Genomic DNA, 17,109 nt, shown 5'->3' with positions numbered 1-17,109 from the left:
ACAGATATTAAAGCTAATGGTAATACCTGAAGCCGTAGAAGTGTTAAGGTTTCTGAGAGCTTTGCTAGTTTTACTATTGGAGTTCCATTAATTCTATTTACTTTTTATAGGACTGTGGATGATAAGGACAGTGGAGTTTCTGGGTAAAAGGGAGACATTTACAGAGTTCCTTAATAACAGCTGGTGAGTAAGTTTCCCAATCACCAGAGAGATAAGTTGGAATGCCCCAGATTGGGAAAAAATGAAATCAGCATTTTATTTTGTCGCATTTAGGGACAGTTATGTATTGAATAGTGACCCCAAAATTCACAAGTTGAAGTCCTAACCCCCAGGACCTCAGAACATGATCTTATTTGCAGATAGGGCCTTTGCAGAAATAATTAGCTAAGTTAAAATGAGGTCATCAGGGTAGGCCCTAATCCACTATGACCAGTGTCCTTACAAGAAGGAGAGACTTGGACACAGAAACAGGCACACAGAAAGGGAAATTGATGTGAAAAAAAACATAGGGAAAGGCAGCCAGCTACAAGTCAAGGAGGGAGGCCTGGAGCAGACCCTTCCCTCACAGCCTCAGGAGAAAGCAACCCAGGGTACCTGGCCAGCCCAGTCTGTGGAGCTGCAACTCTTAATCTCTTAATCTCAAGGTTGTGAGTTCAAGCCCCATGTTGGGCAGAGAGCTAACTTCGCTCAGTCAACAGTGCAAGAAGAAAAACCAACCCTGCCTTCGTCTTGATTTCAGACTTCTTGCCTTCAGAACTGTGAGACAACCAATCTCTGTTATGTAAGCTATCCAATGTATGGTACCTTAGTACACAGCCCTAGGACACAAAAACAGGGCGGTACTCTCTCACAGGCAGAGCATTAACCCACCCTGAAAACAATGACCAGACATATTTATAGCCTACCAAGGAGACATTTGTATAAAGTCTATTCAGAGGGGCGCCTGGGTGGCTCAGTGGGTTAAGCCTCTGCCTTTGGCTCAGGTCATGGTCTCAGGGTCCTGGGATTGGGACCTGCATTGGGCTCTCTGCTCAGCGGGGAGCCTGCTTCCCCCTCTCCCTCTGCCTGCCTCTCTGTCTATTTGTGATCTCTGTCAAATACATTTTAAAAATCTTTTTTTTTAAAAAACCCTCTTTATAAAAAGAATAAATAAATGAAGTCTATTTGGAGGTGTTCAAAGGACCCTCCAGGCTTTGCTACCTGTCCATGACCCACTTTACTGTTTAACCAGGACTAGCTTGTTAGCTGCTAGGGCATGTTTTGGAAACAATTTGACAATACCTCTAAAATTACCCCATGGATGGTAATGTAATATGGCCAATTTATCTCTGCCGTTGTGGATAATATCATGAAGAATTATTGCTAAAATCCATTTGAAAGGCTACCAAGTAAGCACACTGACAAGTGCCAAATATTCTCTTTAAGCAATGAGGCTTCAAGTATTTCCCAGGTATCTTTTTTCCAAATTAAAGGCTTCTCTCCGGCAGTTAACAACAGTTAATGGCAATCTGTCTCTGACAGTTAACAACAATCTCAGAAGATCTATTAATTCCTTCAATGTCGTCTCCTTTCTGAGTGATTGCAGGAGCAATTATCTGGGCCAAAGCTGCTTGTCTAGCGTAGCGGTCAGCTAAGGTTTTCTTAGAAGACCCTGGGTCCTTGCACTTTGAACTGCGCTCCTCTTTTATTATAGTTCTTGACTTGGTCCATTTTTACAGGTGTTTCTGTCAAGGTCAGTAAACCTCTTTGTTTCAAAGCATTTCAAAGTCAGATTAACCTAAAACCATATGCTATCAATATAAACCTTTGTCTCTTGGCATTTGGTCAATTTAGGAAAAGACCACCAATTTAGCTCTTAGGACTCATTTAATTTCTCTGATAAGTTTATATTTTAAGAGTAAATTTAAGTCTACAATAACACATCCTGTTTGTCAATTTCGGGTTTTTGCTTTTCATGTATGAACAATTAACAAGCAAAGTTAAATTGGCATTACTCAAGGGAGTCTCTAGACGGTCTGTGCAGTGTATGGGTAGTTGCTTGTTATTTTTTTTTTTTTAACAGAGACGAGCAGTTTCAGGGTTTCCTTTTTCAGGCAAAGGAAGGAGGTTGGGTTTATAGTGCTGTAGCAATGGACAGTGGTGTCCGAAGGAGAAGGGAACACCCAATGGGAGGTAGGTAACAAGCTTAAAAGTAGTGATCATTGTTTTAGAGAGAAAGAGAGAGAGTAAGCCTATGTAAGCAGGGGGGAGGGGCAGAGAAAGAGGGAGAGAGAATCTTTTCTTCTTTTAGGATTTTATTTATTTTATTTGACAGAGAGAGACTGTGAGAGAGGGAACACAAGCAGGAGGAGTGGGAGAGGGAGAAGCAGGCCTCCCGCTGAGCAGAGAGCTCCATGGGCCACTCGATCCCAGAACCCCAGGATCATGACCCAAGCCCGAATACAGATGCTTAACAACTGAGCCACCGAGGTGCCCAAGGTAGAGAATATCTTAAGCCAGTCCCATGCCCAGTGCAGAGCCTGATGCAGGGCTTGATCTCAGACCATGATTGGAGCAGACATCAAGAGTCAGTCCCTTAACCGATTGAGCCACCCAGGCACCCACAAGTGACCACTGCTTTTTATTTAATACAAGAAGGGTATGTTTTTTAGCACAAAAGCATGAAGAGCCATTAGGTTTAATTAGAACTAACTTAACTGAAGTGTCATGTTTAGCTACTGCTAGTATAGCTCTGAAACTAGGGGTATGTGGCTTGGCTATGGGGTCTGATGAAAAACTGAAATAAATAGGCCTCTTAAGAGTGTCATGGAGCTTGTCAGGCCGCAGCTCCAGTGCCAGTTCACACACTTTATGAACAGAAAGAGTGATGGGATTGTGAATCCAGAATTCTGAACAAGTTTGTGGGAACATTATTGTATCAGTCTTTGTGCTTATACGTAACTATGTTTCCTCTACCTTGAAAAGTATTCAGTCATTGAAATACATCCATCTACAAGTAGTCCTGGTCTACCTATGTCATAGTGCAGGCTAGGTCATAGTGGGGTGATGAGCACACAATAGGGCAATCTGGGTGGGGCTAGGGTATAAATACTGGTGGACTCCCTGGGACAGCTCAGACACTGGAGAAGAGCCTTGATGAAGACGTCTGGAACCCTCCTTCGTGGAGGCAAGGCTTGTATCCAGAGAACGAACAACATCCATCCAACTACCAGGTGAGTAGTCCCATCAGAAAATCAAGGTAATGGCAGAGGTGGAAGATAGGGAACAAATAGGGCTTAGAGGTGCAACTTAGAGGTGAAAGAGACTATTTTCTTTACTATTTCTTTATTCATTTATTCTATTTGTTCCACAATGAATTGGAGATAGTTTATAAGGACTCATTCAATATAGCGATTTTTTTTCCCAATATAGCCATCTAAACAAATTTTAGAGGGCCAAGGGATAAATGTACTAAGCTGGTAAACTAGTTAAAGATCCAGTACTAACACTGATGCTCTGTTCAAACACACAGCAAAGGGGAACATTTCAACCCGGAGCAAGAGGGCTCCGAAGAAGACGGTGAAGCTGGCGTTGGAAGGGTAAGTAGCACTCGAATGGGTGTAGATGAAGTAAAGTGAGTTCAGGCCCCGGGGGAGCCCTGATACCTATGTGCCCACAGCGGAGGTGGTGGGGAGAAGCCTTGGTGGGGGCGTGGAGGGGGCCGAGCAAGCCACATGGGATCCTGAAAGCCTGCTAAAGAACAAGACTGGGCTCCTTTGTAAAGGTACAGCAGTTTCCAAAGGCGCCAAGGTATGAAAAACTGAGATACAGCATAGAAAATGTCGGACTCATAAGGTAAGCGACTTATCTCCATGTAACTGCACATAAATCCCTGGGTATGGGAACAGGCAGAGACAAGTATCTTCAATAAGGGTTACCTGGTTACTGTGATGTAAGAAGTCTATGACATCACACCATAGCAGCAGGGACAGGGTGGGGATACCAGGGTGGGAAATACTTCGGGGACCTCTTAATTGATAGTGACCCATTTATTTGCACTTTTGCCCCCAAGGGAAGCTGTTCAGAGAGGGAGATACATTTCCTGACATTACTATTCAGGTGTCAGCACAAGGTGTTCTCTTGAGTGGCTGAGGGACCCATGGGAGAAAGGAGCCATGATGCCTCCATGGTGAGGCATTGATGACCTAACAAACTAAGGACTCCCATTAGTGGAAGCTGGCCAATGGCTGCTTCCTACCTAATCACATACTCTGTATCAGCAACCAGTAGGCTTGATTGCCACTAAAGCACCCATATCATAGGGTAGGACTGTGAAGAGGAATAAAGGAGGGACCTAGAAGTTAGTGCTCCCCACCCTACCTCACACACTTAATCTTGCTTGTTCTGGGGGAGGAAATACAGGGTAGCATTAATCATCCTTAACATCACTTTTAACACGTCAGCACCAGATTTTGTCACAATAGATGTAGGACTCCTGGAGGGCAGTGGGAGAGGGAGGGGGAGGAGTCATGATGCCTCCATTGTGAGGCACTGATGGCCTGGCAAACAAAGGTCACCCAGTGGTGGAAGCTGGTCAATGGCTGCCCTTCTACTTAATCACACCCTCAGGATCAGCTGACAATGTCCTTGACTCCCAACTCAGCACCAGTATCATAAGGTAAGACTGCTAAGAGGATGGCCCTGGAAGGGGGTGTTCCTCTCCCACTACCTTTCCACCTCACACACTGAATCCTGCTCTAGGGGAAGGAATGGAGAGTAGCCTTAGTTATTCCGACGTCACAACTCACATTGGTGGGGGGGGGGGCAGTCATGATGCCTCCATTGTGAGGCATTGATGACCCCTCACAGTAAGGCCTCCCATTGGTGGAAGCTGGCCAATGGCTGCCCTTCTACTTAAGCACACCCTCAGGATCAGCAGACAATGTACTCAGTTACCACCCAAGCATTCCAAATCATAGGGTCAAGCCATTATGAGGAATAGGGGTGGACTTAGAAGGTGGTAGGCCCCCATGACAGCCATATGTGTCAGGTTTCATCCTAGGAAAAGGACTTGAGAGGATGGCAGAAATCGTCCCTTACGTCACTATTCACATGTCAATACAAGGTGCTGTCTGATTGGCTGAAGCACCCACGGAGAGGCAGGTGATGCCTCTATTGTGAGGTGTTGCCACTCGATCAAACCAAGGTCTCCCATTGGTGGAAGCTGGCCAATGGCTGCCCTTCTACTTAAGCACACCCTCTAGGATCAGCAGACGACGTCCTTGACTCCCACCTCAGCTCCCATATCATACAGAAAGACTGTTAAGAGGCATAGGGATGGCCCTGGAAAGTAGTGTTCCTCTCCCACTACCTTTCCACCTCACACACTGAATCCTGCTCTAGGGGAAGGAATGGAGAGTAGCCTTAGTTATTCCGACGTCACGACTCACATTTGTGGGGGGGGGGGCAGTCATGATGCCTCCATTGTGAGGCATTGATGACCCCTCACAGTAAGGCCTCCCATTGGTGGAAGCTGGCCAATGGCTGCCCTTCTACTTAAGCACACCCTCAGGATCAGCAGACAATGTACTCAGTTACCACCCAAGCATTCCAAATCATAGGGTCAAGCCATTATGAGGAATAGGGGTGGACTTAGAAGGTGGTAGGCCCCCATGACAGCCATATGTGTCAGGTTTCATCCTAGGAAAAGGACTTGAGAGGATGGCAGAAATCGTCCCTTACGTCACTATTCACATGTCAATACAAGGTGCTGTCTGATTGGCTAAAGCACCCACGGAGAGGCAGATGATGCCTCTATTGTGAGGTGTTGCCACTCGCTCAAACCAAGGTCTCCCATTGGTGGAAGCTGGCCAATGGCTGCCCTTCTACTTAAGCACACCCTCTAGGATCAGCAGACGACGTCCTTGACTCCCACCTCAGCTCCCATATCATACAGAAAGACTGTTAAGAGGCATAGGGATGGCCCTGGAAAGTAGTGTTCCTCTCCCACTACCTTTCCACCTCACACACTGAATCCTGCTCTAGGGGAAGGAATGGAGAGTAGCCTTAGTTATTCCGACGTCACGACTCACATTTGTGGGGGGGGGCAGTCATGATGCCTCCATTGTGAGGCATTGATGACCCCTCACAGTAAGGCCTCCCATTGGTGGAAGCTGGCCAATGGCTGCCCTTCTACTTAAGCACACCCTCAGGATCAGCAGACAATGTACTCAGTTACCACCCAAGCATTCCAAATCATAGGGTCAAGCCATTATGAGGAATAGGGGTGGACTTAGAAGGTGGTAGGCCCCCATGACAGCCATATGTGTCAGGTTTCATCCTAGGAAAAGGACTTTAGAGAGGATGGCAGAAATCGTCCCTTACGTCACTATTCACATGTCAATACAAGGTGCTGTCTGATTGGCTGAAGCACCCACGGAGAGGCAGGTGATGCCTCTATTGTGAGGTGTTGCCACTCGCTCAAACCAAGGTCTCCCATTGGTGGAAGCTGGCCAATGGCTGCCCTTCTACTTAAGCACACCCTCTAGGATCAGCAGACGACGTCCTTGACTCCCACCTCAGCTCCCATATCATACAGAAAGACTGTTAAGAGGCATAGGGATGGCCCTGGAAAGTAGTGTTCCTCTCCCACTACCTTTCCACCTCACACACTGAATCCTGCTCTAGGGGAAGGAATAGAGAGTAGCCTTAGTTATTCCGACGTCACAACTCACATTTGTGGGGGGGGGGGCAGTCATGATGCCTCCATTGTGAGGCATTGATGACCCCTCACAGTAAGGCCTCCCATTGGTGGAAGCTGGCCAATGGCTGCCCTTCTACTTAAGCACACCCTCAGGATCAGCAGACAATGTACTCAGTTACCACCCAAGCATTCCAAATCATAGGGTCAAGCCATTATGAGGAATAGGGGTGGACTTAGAAGGTGGTAGGCCCCCATGACAGCCATATGTGTCAGGTTTCATCCTAGGAAAAGGACTTGAGAGGATGGCAGAAATCGTCCCTTACGTCACTATTCACATGTCAATACAAGGTGCTGTCTGATTGGCTAAAGCACCCACGGAGAGGCAGATGATGCCTCCATTGTGAGGTGTTGCCACTCGCTCAAACCAAGGTCTCCCATTGGTGGAAGCTGGCCAATGGCTGCCCTTCTACTTAAGCACACCCTCAGGATCAGCAGACAATGTACTCAGTTACCACCCAAGCATTCCAAATCATAGGGTCAAGCCATTATGAGGAATAGGGGTGGACTTAGAAGGTGGTAGGCCCCCATGACAGCCATATGTGTCAGGTTTCATCCTAGGAAAAGGACTTGAGAGGATGGCAGAAATCGTCCCTTACGTCACTATTCACATGTCAATACAAGGTGCTGTCTGATTGGCTAAAGCACCCACGGAGAGGCAGATGATGCCTCCATTGTGAGGTGTTGCCACTCGCTCAAACCAAGGTCTCCCATTGGTGGAAGCTGGCCAATGGCTGCCCTTCTACTTAAGCACACCCTCTAGGATCAGCAGACGACGTCCTTGACTCCCACCTCAGCTCCCATATCATACAGAAAGACTGTTAAGAGGCATAGGGATGGCCCTGGAAAGTAGTGTTCCTCTCCCACTACCTTTCCACCTCACACACTGAATCCTGCTCTAGGGGAAGGAATGGAGAGTAGCCTTAGTTATTCCGACGTCACAACTCACATTTGTGGGGGGGGGGGGCAGTCATGATGCCTCCATTGTGAGGCATTGATGACCCCTCACAGTAAGGCCTCCCATTGGTGGAAGCTGGCCAATGGCTGCCCTTCTACTTAAGCACACCCTCAGGATCAGCAGACAATGTACTCAGTTACCACCCAAGCATTCCAAATCATAGGGTCAAGCCATTATGAGGAATAGGGGTGGACTTAGAAGGTGGTAGGCCCCCATGACAGCCATATGTGTCAGGTTTCATCCTAGGAAAAGGACTTGAGAGGATGGCAGAAATCGTCCCTTACGTCACTATTCACATGTCAATACAAGGTGCTGTCTGATTGGCTGAAGCACCCACGGAGAGGCAGGTGATGCCTCTATTGTGAGGTGTTGCCACTCGCTCAAACCAAGGTCTCCCATTGGTGGAAGCTGGCCAATGGCTGCCCTTCTACTTAAGCACACCCTCTAGGATCAGCAGACGACGTCCTTGACTCCCACCTCAGCTCCCATATCATACAGAAAGACTGTTAAGAGGCATAGGGATGGCCCTGGAAAGTAGTGTTCCTCTCCCACTACCTTTCCACCTCACACACTGAATCCTGCTCTAGGGGAAGGAATGGAGAGTAGCCTTAGTTATTCCGACGTCACAACTCACATTTGTGGGGGGGGGGGGGGCAGTCATGATGCCTCCATTGTGAGGCATTGATGACCCCTCACAGTAAGGCCTCCCATTGGTGGAAGCTGGCCAATGGCTGCCCTTCTACTTAAGCACACCCTCAGGATCAGCAGACAATGTACTCAGTTACCACCCAAGCATTCCAAATCATAGGGTCAAGCCATTATGAGGAATAGGGGTGGACTTAGAAGGTGGTAGGCCCCCATGACAGCCATATGTGTCAGGTTTCATCCTAGGAAAAGGACTTGAGAGGATGGCAGAAATCGTCCCTTACGTCACTATTCACATGTCAATATAACGTGCTGTCTGATTGGCTAAAGCACCCACGGAGAGGCAGGTGATGCCTCTATTGTGAGGTGTTGCCACTCGCTCAAACCAAGGTCTCCCATTGGTGGAAGCTGGCCAATGGCTGCCCTTCTACTTAAGCACACCCTCAGGATCAGCTGACGATGTCCTTGACTCCCACCTCAGCTCCCATATCATACAGAAAGACTGTTAAGAGGCATAGGGATGGCCCTGGAAAGTAGTGTTCCTCTCCCACTACCTTTCCACCTCACACACTGAATCCTGCTCTAGGGGAAGGAATGGAGAGTAGCCTTAGTTATTCCGACGTCACGACTCACATTTGTGGGGGGGGGGGCAGTCATGATGCCTCCATTGTGAGGCATTGATGACCCCTCACAGTAAGGCCTCCCATTGGTGGAAGCTGGCCAATGGCTGCCCTTCTACTTAAGCACACCCTCGGGATCAGCAGACAATGTACTCATTTACCACCCGAGCATTCTAAATCATAAGGTCAAGCCCCGTGACACATTCACTTTCAGTCACTAAACCTCATCTGAGGAGAAAGACCTGAGAAGGTAGAGTTAGTCATCCCTGATATTAGATAATACTCGTATGTCAGCAACAAAGTATTCTCTTAGTGGCTGAGGGACCCATGGTGGGGAGGAGCCTCCATTGTGAGGTATTGTTGGTCCTATATAGTACGGCTTCCCATTGGTCGTTGCTGCTCAGTGGCAGCTGCATCCTGAATCAGACACCTGTATCAGCAGCCAATTAACTTGTTTATCATCCCAGCACCTCAAATCATAAGACCTGACCATAGGCAAATAGGGGTGACCTTGGAAGGTAGTGCTCCCCTGCCCTGTGACACCTCCACCTCTGCACAGTAGGATCCATGCTGGAGAAGGAATTCAGAGGGTTACAGAAGTCACTCTGACATTACTATTCGCATGTCTGACCAAGGTTCTTTCTGATTGGCTGAAGGGGGCAAAGAGCCATGACGCCTTATTGTGAGTTGTTGCTTGGCCTCTGAAGTCACGCATTCCCATTGGTGGAAGCTAGGCCAATAGCTTCCCTCCTACAGCATAATGATCTCTCTGCCAACCACAGTGGGGGTTTGTGTTAGATCCAAAGGTGAAAAGGTCTCTCCTCCATTACCATTCTCCTGAGTATACAAAAAGCATAAGTGGGTTTTAATGAAGGGATTATTATGTCTTGAGACATTAAGTGATAAATGTCTCTAAGAGTTTGTGGAATAGGAAAGACAATATTACGCAAAATGGGAAAGTGATTTTTAAACCTTTTCTGTGTAATTATGTATAAATGTATATAATATATGATCTATATAATTTATATATTATATAAACATACAACGTAAAAACCTCGCCAGTCAGGAAAGGTATGGGACTTTTCCTGACCCCATTTGAATCTGTTGAAAGGGATTTTAATTTCCTTTTGGGATATATATATGAACTGGGTCGTGGTTGCTATGGAGATCTCAAAGCTCATCCTAACTTCTCCGTGGTTATGTCTGAAATTATGTCTTTGGGGAGATTCAAATTATGAGAATGAGGACTGTGGGTGTCTGCCTCTCAAGCTGCCACTTGTTCTCAGCTCTCCTCATCTACTAAACCAGAAAGACTCATAGATTCCTAATCTTAATAGATGATTACATTTCATAGTAGATCTTTTATCCTGTCAACCATCCTGAATAACACACCAAATTAATTTGGGGGCATAAATGGATGTGCTTTTTAGGAGAGTTTGGCTCTATTTTCAGCTGTGAATTATGCATTAGTAAGAATTATTTGGACAGCATTCATCATCATTTCCGAAGTTAATGAAATTCCATTACACTTCAGTACATTTTCATTTCACCCAGTGGTAAATTAATTCTCTCTCCCTCTTTCTGTCTCTGTCTCTTGCTCCTCTTTTGCATCATTTACAGTAGTTACGGAGTGGGAACATGGAGAGGTTGCCTAAGTAGAATAAGTTAAATAAGGGCCAGGAAAGACAGATGTTACTGATTCCCTCCATAATGATGATGTGCTCTATAACTCAATGCCAAGATGAGCAAGGCAGCTTGTTTTCACAGCTGTCACTGCTGTTCTAGTGCTCGAGGATTTGGGGCAGGGTCTGGGTTCAGGGACATAGCTAGGCTACAACTTAGACGTTTGACATACAGCTCATCTCCTTAACACACAGCTCCCACTTGTGAGCTGCCCACAGCAGTGCATGCCGCCCTGTCACATCACTGAACACATTGCTTGACCTGGGGGAGCTCTCTGGGCAAAAAGGCAGGACCAAGAGCGTTGCCAGGTCCAGCTTTGCCCCAACAGAAGAGAAGCCCGGAGCTCTCCTAGGTGCTGGATATTTTCCTTTAATTGTTATTGGTCTCCTTCCTGGTCCCACCCCTCTTCCAGCCTAGTCAGGGGCTCAGGCCAGATCTTCCTCCCACAGGTCCCCTGCCCAGTGGCCAATAAGTCTATCTCTTCAGTTGGGCTCTCTAGCAACTGATCAAAGTGCACCCTGGAAGCTACTTTGACACCCCGCTCCCCACCTCCCAGTAGGCTTTGCATGTTTCTAGACTCTTTTTTTTTTGGCTAATAGTGCAATGGTTAAAAGGGAGTTCTGGCTCTGAACTCAGACAGACCAGGGTTAGAGTGCCTTGGACTTCCGTGGGAACACTGCCAAGCTCTGTACCAACTTTCAGCCTTCAGACAGGTGTGTGCTTTATCTAAGAAAAAGAATGGAACCTTTGGGACACTTGGGTGGCTCAGTTGGTTAAGCATCTGCCTTCGGCTCAGGTTAGGATCCCAGGGTCCGGCTCCCTCCTTGCTCAGCGGGGAGCCTGCTGTTCCCTCTGGCTGTGGCTCCCCCTGCTTGTGCTCCTTCTCTCTCTTTCCGACAAATGAATAAAATCTTTTTTAAAAATAATAAAAAAAATTAAAAAGAAAAAAGAATGGAAACTTTGAATCCTTTGTAGAGGAAAAGAGCTCCAAATTCCTAAATATCAAAACCATACAAAAACAAGTCTGTCTCCATGGGTGAAAAAAATCCTCAATCAATCAATTCTGTCAGAACAATTAGAAATGATCACAGTCAGATGGATTGTTTTCTGGTCAATGGTATTTGGCCAAACCAACCAGAATGAAATCAAGCAGCTGGCAATCCCATTGATTGTACCATCATAGGTCATTTTCTGGTCCAAAAAAAAATGACCTCCACATGAGCAATTCAGGCATGTAATAACAACACAGACTGTCGCTTCTCTACAGTAGTTATCACTTTAGATAACTCTTCGGCTTGATTTAGTTGCCCCGTGCAACACAATGTATATTTATTCAGATTATTTGGCGTTCTCTATTTCAATTAACTCCAGACAGGTCCCCTCCAAAGGTAAAAGGCAGAGAGTATAAGTGTATTTACCCACATTAACCAAATTGGCAGGTAGTCAGGCAAACAGAACCATGGCAACATCTGTCTAGAAAGCTGCCCAGAGCTCCCAAGCCAGGAGGGTGATTTGAATCCGGTGGAGATAAGAGCATAACCTTGACTGTAATTCATAGTTGTTAGGGAAATGGCAGAACTGGGGAGGCGCCTAATTCTTGCTGAAAGCAGAAGCCATTAATGCAGGGAAGTCATTAGCATTGATTGAGATAGGTACAGTAAATCCTGGGACCACGTGCAGCCCCCTTATGAGGAAATGGTTTCCAAGGGTCACCAATCCTAGGAAGCTCAGTAAATCTGTACATGAACCTGAAGGCTAAAAGGCTGCAGTAGGCATTCATTAGAGGGGGCCCTGAACTGGACCGGGTGCCCAGAAGGAGAGTTCAACCACCTGATCACAAGGTCTCTCCCTCTGTCTTTCTCCCTCAGGCCTCCCGCCTCCCCATTCCACAAACTTCTCCCTACTAATAGCAATCTACAGAAGTGATCAATTTCTTAAAATTAAAAGGAGACATGTTCTTTCAGTGGTGGAAATAAGGTTTCCAGAGGGGCGCCTGGCTGGCTCAGTCAGTAGGGCATGCAACTCTTGATCTCGGGGTTGTGAATTCAAGCCCCAGCTTGGGCACAGATCTTATTGTAAATTAAAAAAAAAAAAAAAAAAGGTTTTGGCGTGCCTGGGTGGCTCAGTGGGTTAAGCCTTTGCCTTTGTCTCATTCATGATCACAGGGTTCTGGGACAAAGTCCCACATCAGGCAGGGAGCCTGCTTCCCCCTCTATCCCTGCCTGCCTCTCTGCCTGCTTGTGATCTCTGTGTCAAATAAATAAATAAAATCTTAATTTTTTTTTTTAAATAGGTTTCCAGGGGCACCTGGGTGGCTCTGTGGGTTGAGCCTCTGCCTTTGGCTCAGGTCATGATCTCAGGGTCATGGGATCGAGCCCTGCATCGGGAATCTCTGCTCAGCGGGGAGCCTGCTACCTGCCACCCTCCTCTGCCTGCCTTTCTGCCTACTTGTGATCTCTCTCTCCCTGTCAAATAAATAAATAAAATCTTTTAAAAAATAGGTTTCCAGGGACACCGAGCTGGCTCAGTCAGTGAGGCAGGCGAGTCTTGATCTTGGGGTTGTGGGTTCGAGCCTCTTGTTGGGTGTAGAGATTGCTTAAAAATAGAATCTTGAAAAAAATTAGGTTTCCAGAAGTAATTCTAATAGAAAGAACATCAAACTCCCCATCTTTGGAACAGGTTTCAGGCTGAGACCAGGAATTTAAGTGTCTCTCCAGAGTTCTTCATTTTGCTCTGAATGATTTAGTCACTACATAATACATAGCCACTAGTGTTTTTAGCTACAGCCCTGGTCAGGACCTGCTTATAACAATCCTTTATTTTAGCCACCGCCAAAGGTCCATTCTAGATAAGAGACCAAATTAGTACACATTTTCATCTTGCTCTCCTTGAATATTTCTCTTCTCACCAGCAATATTCAAGAGATCCAAATACTCTGCATCTTTGTCAGCATGTTGATAGTATCAGTTTTGGTTTTGCTTTGTCTCTATTTTAACCAACTTGATCGGGTATGCAGTGGAATCTCACTGTGGCTTTAATTTGCATTTCCCTCATGACTAATGAGGTTGAGTATCTTTTCATATGCATGTTTGCTAGCATTATGCTTGGCACATAATAATTGCTTCCTGCCAAGATTTCAGGTGTTTTTTGTTTTTGTTTTTTTTACCCTCTTCTTTCCAAATGCATGATTTTACCAGAGGCCACCAAGAGACAAGATCTTCACCTCCCTGCTGGGGGGGGCGTTGGTTTAAGTAGCTGTCACGTGCTGTAGGTGGAAGGCAGGGGGGCGTTAGGGAGACAAAGGGGTGTCTTAGGGAACTTCTCACACACCACAGTACGTAAGTTGAGCACAGACTTCTGGTAGTGAGAATTGTCCTAATTCTAAAAATGCTTTGTATGGTGACTAACATAATATAATTTAAAAAATTATTTAAAACAATTAAAAAATAAAAACGCTTTTCAATACTAAAAATTCTTTTCAATTCTAACTTGTCTGGATTAAACATACAGACAACACACACGCACATGCACACACGTGCACACACACACGCGCACGCACGCGCACACAGCAGTTTTCTCTTTTTAATTGAACAGTTGTTTCCGTGAATTGTACCCTACAGGTAGACAGTTGGATTGGAAGCTGGCTATAACCAGCCACTGCAGAGTTGCCCATGCCATGGCTGGCTGCATTATTACACTTACGATTCATATAAAATAGGATGAGAACATTCACTTATCTTTACAGCCCCCCCTTCACGCTCTGAAATCAAGTCTCTATAGTTCCTCATTTCTTTTGCTGCTTAACAAGAAAAAAGCAACTTGATTCTTGAAGGCTGAAACCTGATTGCATTTTGACTCACTCAATATTAGCTAAAACATTTTAAAACTAGGCTAGACTAGGCGGGGGGTGGGATTTAATGAAATATGAGACAAGATCTCAACCCCAGGAGTGAAATTTGTGGTCCTATACCTTGGGTTTATTTCAGGAAACAGCTGAAAATTCCTTGTAGTCCAGACTTGGTGCATGGGGCCTAGACACGAGCGAGAGGCAAGGCATCTTAAAAAAAAAAAAAAAAAAAAAAAAAAAAGGCTTTTTCTTTTCTTTCTGAACACAAAGTTTCCTTTGGTCCCCGACTCACTTTTTAACAGCATTCTCAACTTGTGCTCAACTGTTTCCTGTTCACATTTTCCAAATGCCCTTGTTTATTATTCTCTGCCTTTAAAAAAGCTATAGAGAGACAGCATAAAATGTTATCTAAGCCTTAATATGTATTCATAGCCCAAGGAATCAACAAAAGTCAAAAGTGTGGAGAAAGGAGGGGCGAGAGTAATATTACTATTGTTCAAATTACAGAGATGTAATTCCTCTATTACATATAGAGGAGTGATAGATAGATGTTCTTTTTTTTTTTTTTTTTTTTAAAGATTCTATCTATTTACTTGACAAAGATCACAAGTAGGCAGAGAGGCAGAGAAAGCGAGAGATAGAGAGGGAAGCAGGCTCACCGCCGAGCAGAGAGCCCGATGCGGGGCTCTATCCCGGGACCCTGAGATCATGACCCGAGCGGAAGGCAGAGGCTTAACCCACTGAGCCACCCAGGCGCCCCTAGATAGATGTTCTTGTTTAAGGAAGCTCTTCACCTAACTGATAAATTAATCGGAGGAGATCGGGATTATACCTGAAAACAAACACTGGAAGAAAGTCCATCCTTTTTAATGAATAATTCTGTGCCTATTACCAAAGAGAATTTTATGTGAGCGGAGGAAGGTTTGCCCCACTTAACTACGCAGTCAGTTCTTAATTATCCATGTTAAGAGAGAGAAGCAATTGCTCTGATAAGCTGAAACAACAGATAATCAAAAATTCTTCCCCTTAATTAATCACCTGTCCTCCTACAGTCTGTCTCCCCCTCCGCCTGAGCCCAGCAAACATTTGTTGTTAATTAGGGAAAATGTTTTCCCGAGCTAATCTCTCCCCCTACAGGCAACCAGCCTACCAAGCCTGTGGATCAGTTCCCAAAGGGGAGGCTGTTATCACCCGAGGCCAAGGTGGCAGGGAGGAGGTGGTACGGGGTAGTGATCACGGGCTGAGAACATCAGGGTGAGCTGAGGGACTCTGGGCACAGTGCTCTCTGAGCCTCAGCTTACTCGGTTGTAAAATGAGGATCATAATAATTATTACCTCATTGGGCTGTTGTCAGATGTAAATGGGAGACAGTGCAAAGCCCCTGACTCAATGGGTGCCCTTGGTGACGTCAGCCACTTTAGTCTGCTTATTAAAAAGATTGTTGATTGTGCCAAGAAGAGAGTAAGTGGATCCGCTCAACGAGGCGCCGGTGGTTTGGCTGCAAGTGATTCATTGGACTCGTACTAAATAAAAACTTTTGACTGCTTAAAATACATTCTATCGGCTGCCGGCTGGCCTGCAAGAACCACTGCTTCATTTCTCACGTCTGAGAACGTTCTGGGAGTTCTCCCAGGGTGGGAAAGGTCTCTCCGGAAATTGAGATTCCCGGGCTGGAGGCCTCAGGGAGTCCCGGGGAGCACTTCCTTCCGCACTGAGCACCCTGTTGAGCTTAAAGCTCCGGTAAGCGAGGGCTCCTGGGGTGGGGGATTCCGGCCTGACCACCCCCACTTCCCCACCGGAACTACTCTGGCTTTGTTTAATATGTAAATATCATTGATTCCATCTCCATACCTTGCTGCGGGCCTGGGAGCTATTCTCCTGGGAAGGTGATTTTGCAAATAATTTAATCTCGTCCCTTCCGGGTGGGTTTCAGACCACCTTTGGGAATTCTGGGACCGGTCTACAGTCACCGCTGCATACGTTAACTACCTGTGTGACCTCGGTCAAAACACTTGTCCTCTGGACTATGAAATGAGTTGCCCTAGAAATTCTCTGAGGGTGGTTCTTTCCTGCTCAGACCTAGCGTTCTAGGATTACAGGTGCTGGTGGGGGTGGGGGAGGTATGGGAAACAACACAATAACTCGCACATTTGAAGGAGGACCGGGATGGGTCACACGTACATTTAATAATACCGTCCAGAGAAGCTCTTCTCCTAACCTCATTTTATTTATTTGTTTTTAAAGCTAATCTTTTTTTAAGAGAGAGAGAAAAGGAGCAGAGGGAGAGGGAGAGAGACTCTTAAACAGGCTCCACATCCAGCACGCAGCTGCGAGCAAGCCAGGCTGGATGGCAGGACCCCCAAGATCATGACCTGAGCCAAAATCAAGAGTCCGGGGCTTAACCAACTGAGCCACCCAGGCGCCCCTCTCCTAATCTCATTTTAGTTAAAGGTAGAGACTAGCTTGCAGAAACACCATAAAGTTTAGCATATCTGAAGTCCCACAAATTATTTGGTCAATGGAATGATTTTTTCCTAGTTTTTCCCTAGGCCACCCCAGGGACCAGAAAGACCAGACCTTGCAAGGAGGCTATGCTCCTTTTCCTCACTAGGTGGCA

At 46.1% G+C, this 17,109-nt stretch overlaps 1 protein-coding gene across 1 annotated transcript in view; it reads left to right on the top strand.

Annotated features, from left to right (window-relative positions):
- Positions 1-3,113: 3,113 nt before the first annotated feature.
- MAP7D3 (MAP7 domain containing 3) overlaps positions 3,114-17,109 on the top strand; it is a 55,696-nt gene continuing 41,700 nt past the window's right edge. Inside the window, exons 1-2 of the mRNA XM_059158671.1 lie at positions 3,114-3,212; positions 3,512-3,578. The gene's annotated coding sequence lies outside the window, so the exon portion shown is untranslated. The remainder of the gene's footprint in view (positions 3,213-3,511; positions 3,579-17,109) is intronic.

Source organism: Mustela lutreola, chromosome X (assembly GCF_030435805.1).
Source record: "Mustela lutreola isolate mMusLut2 chromosome X, mMusLut2.pri, whole genome shotgun sequence".
NCBI lineage: Eukaryota > Metazoa > Chordata > Mammalia > Carnivora > Mustelidae > Mustela > Mustela lutreola.
This window is presented reverse-complemented; position numbering and strand designations above follow the sequence as displayed.